The sequence below is a fragment of the Neophocaena asiaeorientalis genome, unplaced genomic scaffold (assembly GCF_003031525.2).
Source record: "Neophocaena asiaeorientalis asiaeorientalis breed wild unplaced genomic scaffold, Neophocaena_asiaeorientalis_V1.1 scaffold264, whole genome shotgun sequence".
Lineage (NCBI taxonomy): Eukaryota > Metazoa > Chordata > Mammalia > Artiodactyla > Phocoenidae > Neophocaena > Neophocaena asiaeorientalis.
This window is the reverse complement of record NW_020185332.1, coordinates 2,510,770-2,516,769: the sequence shown is the minus strand read 5'-3', so window position 1 is coordinate 2,516,769 and position 6,000 is coordinate 2,510,770. Positions and strand designations below refer to the sequence as shown.

Here is a 6,000-nt window from a genome sequence, read left to right as displayed (position 1 = left end):
TGTTTTGCCTCTGACTAGCCATGACTTGTGCTAGTCACTCCTATGTTTTCATTTTCCTTATCTGTAAAGTGAGCATATTAGACATGATCATCTCTAAAGGTTCCATATAGTGTTGAATTTTATGCTATCAAGATTATGATGAAAGAATGGGACAAAAATGGTTGATGGTTGACATAAGTGGGCAGTTTTTTATTATTGTGTCAGTATTCAGAAGGGCAAATAAGTGCAGCCTTAGTTCCTGGGGGCTTGACTCTCACTCCTCTTTGATATGTTTATAAAGTTTATGCTGTGCTTTTTTTTTTTAATGAAGTTATCTTCTTTTGGAGAGTCTTGTACCTCCATTCTGCAGGTTCACCAGTTTGTCAAATATACCTTTTTCTAGCCTTCTCAAGCCATAGGAGTGGGGATCAGAAAGCTGTACAAAAAGAACCTCAGCTTGGGAGAAAGAAATCAAACCTGAAAGGATTTGCCTGATATCATTAAGAAGTAATTTTGTGTATTCAGTCAGTAATCTAAGATCTTTAAATCTCTTATATCTGAAATCTTGAGCCAAGGGACTGATTTTGGAGGTGGGTTGGGCATTTTTCCATTTTTGTCCAGTTAGTGGAAAACCTACTTTGAATTAACTTCTTGGGATTGAATAAGAGTTGCCCACTGTTTTGTTTACAAAATAAAAGTGTTATTTTTAATGATCAAAATGCAAAATCTGGCAGTTTGACCAACAGGGGGGATCTCTGAAATACCCCCTAAAAGGGACTGAGCAAATTAAAGTTGATGGGTGACTTTAGGAACTTTGAAATTGGTAGTACAGTTGACCCTTGAACAACACAGCAGTTGGGGCACCCCCCCTCCCCCAGGGAAGTAAAAAATTCTCATATAACTTTACAGTTGGCCTTCCAGTATCCAAGGTTCCAACCAACTGCAGGTTGTGTAGTACTGTAGTACGTATTTATTGAAAATAATCCAGATATAAGTGGACCTAAATTACAGTTCAAACACATGTTGTTCAAGGGTTAACTGTGATGTTAGAAAATCTTGCTTTCAAGCAGTTTAAAGGAATAAAATTGTATAACCTAGTTGTTAATTCCCCAAGTTAGGATTTTTATCAGTATTTTCCAGTTAGTTTTTGGATTTGGAACTTCCAATAGCAGCTGTTTATTGAATGTTAAGAAGATGATGGTCTTTTAGTCTTTCTTTTTGGGGAATGTGTTTAACATGGCAAAATCACATGTTTAATCTACCTTTGAACATTGGAAGAAGCATTCACTCTTCTTAAATTTGTACTTAAAACATCCATCTGTCTGTAATAGAAAAATTCAGTGGGAGGAACTACTGTTTATTCTGGACTCATAAAAAGTCCTGGGAGTGTTTTGCTTTATTCCCAGCCATCTGTAGCACATTACTAATTTTCAGGTAATCTAAAGGTTATTTTGAGAAGTGTTCCACTTGCATGAGATTTTTTAAAGATTTGTATTAGAAATATAAGTGGCTTTTGTAGATAGATTTTTTTTTTTTTTTAAGTGTCAAGTGAAGGGTTTTGAATTGGAAAGTGACCAGTGCCATGCAGCCTTAGGAAATCAAACCACACCATGATTGAAATCCAGGTCTGGCAGTTAGGCCACGTTGCCTGCTGGTACTGCATTGCATGCTGATACAACATTGCATGTTGGTACCTGTAGTTTCTTAGGCTGCTGTTCAGTATTCATAGAGTAAGGCAGCAGTGTCTGCTCTGTTCTATGTACAGAGTAAAGCCAGAGGGCTTTTGGTATGTTATCAGAGTGTTCCTAGTAACATTCCTAGGTAAGCACTTTGGGTTTGGTTAAGATGAACTTTTATTCATGTGAGCAGAAGTGAATGTTCAAGAATGTCCCTTGTAACTTCAGTTACAAATTCTGAGGTTTGGTGTGAAACTCAGCAAGAATGGTATCAGAAATGGAACTATAGAGAAATTGGAATTGTGAGGCCCATGGGGTCTATGAATCTGAAAGGTATAGTGGGAAGGGGGAAATTTTTTTTCTACTTGGTATTTGCTTTCGAATGTACCTCCAGTCCATCATTTCTGAAACTTGCTTACCCTTTTCTCCCCTAAGCATTACAGTTCTTCCAGTTGCCGTGGCACAAAACTTTGGGTTCATATTTGGTTCTTTTTTTCTTCCTTACCACCTCATCTGATCATTCACCAAGTTTGAATCATTCTAGATACTTTATCATTTAGCTTCACCTTTTCACCTGACCTAGTTCAGGCCTTCATCTGTATATTATTTTAGTAACCTCATGGTTAATGCTTCTTTCTGTATTACATACTACATACTACTGCAATATTATTATAGTTTTTATTTATTTATTTAGTGAATACAGACATCCCTTGTCTTACTGTGCTTTGCGGATACTGTGTATTTTACAAATTAAAGGTTTGTGGCAAGCCTGTGTCGAGCAAGTCTATTGGCACCATTTTTCCAGCAACATTTGTTCACTTCATGTCTCTGTGTCACAATATTTCTCTAATTCTTACAATATTTTAAACTTTTTCATTATTATTATATTTGTTAAGGTGATCTGTGATCAGTGATCTTTGATGTTACTACTGTGACTTGCTGAAGGCTCAGATGATGGTTAGCATTTTAAAATTAAGGTATGTACATTATTTTCTGAGACATAATGCTATTGCACACTTAATAGACTACAGTATATAATAAACATAACTTTTACATACACCGGGAAACCAAAAAATTTGTGTGACTTGCTTTACTGTGATATTTGCTTTATTGTGGTGGTCTGGAACCGAACCTGTAATATCCCCAAGGTATGCCTGTATTTATTGAGCACTTATGTGCCAGGCTAGACATCATCTCTGTCCTTTCTGGACTTACACATCTAGTTGAGGAAACTAGCAATCATTTAACGAATGTATGATTATGAGCTGAAGTGCTTTGAAAGGAAAGAATTTGTTTCTAGAAGAATATGTAGCAAGGAATCCCAGTGTAGACTTTTAATTAATTAATTAATTTATTTATTTTTGGCTGTGTTGGGTCTTCATTTCTGTGCGAGGGCTTTCTCTAGTTGCGGTGAGTGGGGGCCCCTCTTCATCGCGGTGCACAGGCCTCTCACTGTCGCGGCCTCTCGTTGCGGAGTACAGGATCCAGATGCGCAGGCTCAGTAGTTGTGGCTCACGGGCCTAGTTGCTCCGCAGCATGTGGGATCTTCTCAGACCAGGGCTTGAACCCGTGTCCCCCGCATTGGCAGGCAGACTCTCAACCACTGCGCCACCAGGGAAGCCCCCAGTGTAGACTTTTAAAAACACAGTTCTGATTATTTCACTTCTTGCTGAAAACTTTTAAGGACTCCTTACTGCCTATATAGGCCAGCACTCAAGATCCTCTATGATCTGACCAACCCTAGCCTTCAGTCTTACTTCTTTCTCTTTTTCCAGCCATTCCGCTTACCCTGCATTTTTCAGTCTCAACACCTTAGTTTTTTTCTTTTCTTTTTTGTTGGAATGCCCTTCCCTGCTCCAAGGCATTCAGCTTTAAATCTGACCCTTCCTTCAACCTACCAAAAAATTTCATCTCCTTCCTGAAGACTTTCTTAACTTTCGTCTTCCCACCCGCCTATATCTCCAGAATTGATTTTGTATTCCTCTGTATCTCTTTAACTCTTTGCTAGGATCTCTGTTATAGCACTGTATCACACCTTGACTTTAATCATATGTGAATATATTTTTTCCCTACCTTATTCTAAACTCCTAAGAGACCTGAGTCTCCTGTTTCCCATGGCTTTCACCCCAGTGCTTTGAATATAACTTTATGTGTAATGCTTGCTGAATTGAATTGGAATTTGATTTTTGAAAACAGAAACTTCTTGTGATTTTTTTTTTCAGACCTTCTTTTATGTTAAGGTAACTTGCATTTAACACATTTTATCCCAAACTGAATAACCTAGGAACAAGGCACAGACTGTGAAAGCCTTTAGAAATCCTTCAGACTCAAGGACAAGCATTTGTGCCCTTTAGTGCCTGCAGCAGTACTGTGGTTCCATATATCCTAGCTGATGGAAGACTTGAGGGGAAGGGGAGAGGTAGTACATGGCAGACAGAAGCAATGTAGGTCAGTCACGGGAACCAGACTGATTCTGTAAGAGGAATATAGGCATGGTTGGGCCCTCTGGGTATTGTTGACCTCCAAGAGGTCTTTTTAGTTTTTCTTATTTATTTCCTTCGTTCCATAAATATTTATTGGATTCCTGCTATATGTGAGGTCCTGTCCTAGCTGCTTAGGATCTATCAGTGAACAAAATACACAAATCCCAACCCCATGGATCTTGTCTTTTAACAAAAGGAAATATAAATAACGATAATAAATAATTATATAGTGTAAAGAGGGTGATAAATAATGTGGGAAAAAGTAGAACAGAGTAAGGGAGATTAGGAGTATGGAGGAAGGATAGGTGGGGGAGGTAGGAAGGTTGCAGCTTTTTTTTTTTTTTTTTTGCGGACACGCAGGCTCAGCGGCCATGGCTCACGGCCCCAGCCACTCTGCGACATGTGGGATCTTCCCGGACCGGGGCACAAACCCGTGTCCCCTGCATTGGCAGGCGGACTCTCAACCACTGCGCCACCAGGGAAGCCCTAGGTTGCAGCTTTAAATAAGATGGTCAGAGTAGACATCTTTGAGAATTGTGATGCTAGTGTGTTACTGGTTTGTTAGGCACTTGCCTGAGGGTGCTAAATACTCTTCTGCCCAGAAGAGAGATAGAGGCACAGTCTGCAGCGGTTCCAAAGGGTCTAGCTGACAGTGAGGCGGAAAAATGTTCTTTTTTCTTGGCTGCCTCCCTGGCTGGCATTCCTGGAAGTTAATCATGGTGAAAACTGCAGTCATGTCTGGAAGACACCAAGGGTAGAACTGGAGGCCTTGTAGCCAGTTCCCTGAGGAGTGGGATTTACTCTCCTGTTGATTGGCCCTTGGGTGCCTAGAGTAATGGGTGAGTGAGACCTCTGAGTTTTCTCCTTCCTCAGCGGGAAAAGCCCATTATCATGACCTTCCCTCTTCTAGTGAGACCTCAGCAACTTTGTTTGGGGTAGCTCATTAAAAATAAGTTTTCAGGGACTGTACACTTTGCTCTCAGCCTAAAAATAGAATTTTAAGGTTTGTGGTATTTCGACTTCCTCTCAATGCATAGCTAGCTATGTTCTGGAAGTCTCAGTACCTAATTCATTAGCCTGAGGATGAAGATGTCTTATGATGTCTAGATGCTCTCCTGTTTGACTTGTGTTTTGTAAATTTTCTTATAGTTTCCTTGCTTGCTCTTTACTAACCCTTCTACTACTTCATTATTTTTCCTGTTGCCTCTTCCCTTTTTCTTTACATTAAGCTGATAGGAAACAGAAATCCCTTAGGCCGTTTTGGTAATTGGCTCCAAGCTAAAATTCCTACCTAACGTATGAGAGATGTCTTATTTCCGTCCTTGGGTTGTGTAGAATGCAGCTTATGGACATCAAGCTCTCAGCACGTTTGTTACGTTGTATGCTATTTGAGGTAGCTGAGAGGTGCAGGACACCTGTACGCTATATTTTTAGTTATTTATATCATCATCTTGTGCAGGTGCAGTGCACAAGGAGACCTATTTGCCATTCTGAAAAAATGTGCTATTTTGATATAAAATTTTAGAATAAAGGTTCTCGATGAACTTGGGGTCGATGCTAAGAAAAATCTGTTAACTTTTAGGCAGATATGGTTCTAATGTTAGGTGAGCCTCTGGGCAGATTTCACATTGCTTTTCTTTGTCAGGATTTGCTGCATATCAGACTTGAAGTCATACTTCCTCACCACATACACTCAAGTGGTACAATAACATATTACCGTATTATGAACTTTAAAACCAGTGTCTGTTAATTCAAGTGTGTGTTGTTTTTTTCCTCTAGTGGTTAAAAGGGTTTCAGTTTAACTGACCAAGTTGTTTGCTTTATTAGTAAAAATGCTTTAATGTTGCTTAGTTTGCTAGTGA

At 39.4% G+C, this 6,000-nt stretch overlaps 1 protein-coding gene across 3 annotated transcripts in view; it reads left to right on the top strand.

Annotated features, from left to right (window-relative positions):
• Nucleotides 1–2,570: 2,570 nt before the first annotated feature.
• ZNF609 (zinc finger protein 609) overlaps nt 2,571–6,000 on the top strand; it is a 208,588-nt gene continuing 205,158 nt past the window's right edge. For all 3 annotated transcript variants that reach the window (XM_024735133.1, XM_024735132.1, XM_024735131.1), the window contains exon 1: nt 2,571–2,632. The gene's annotated coding sequence lies outside the window, so the exon portion shown is untranslated. The remainder of the gene's footprint in view (nt 2,633–6,000) is intronic.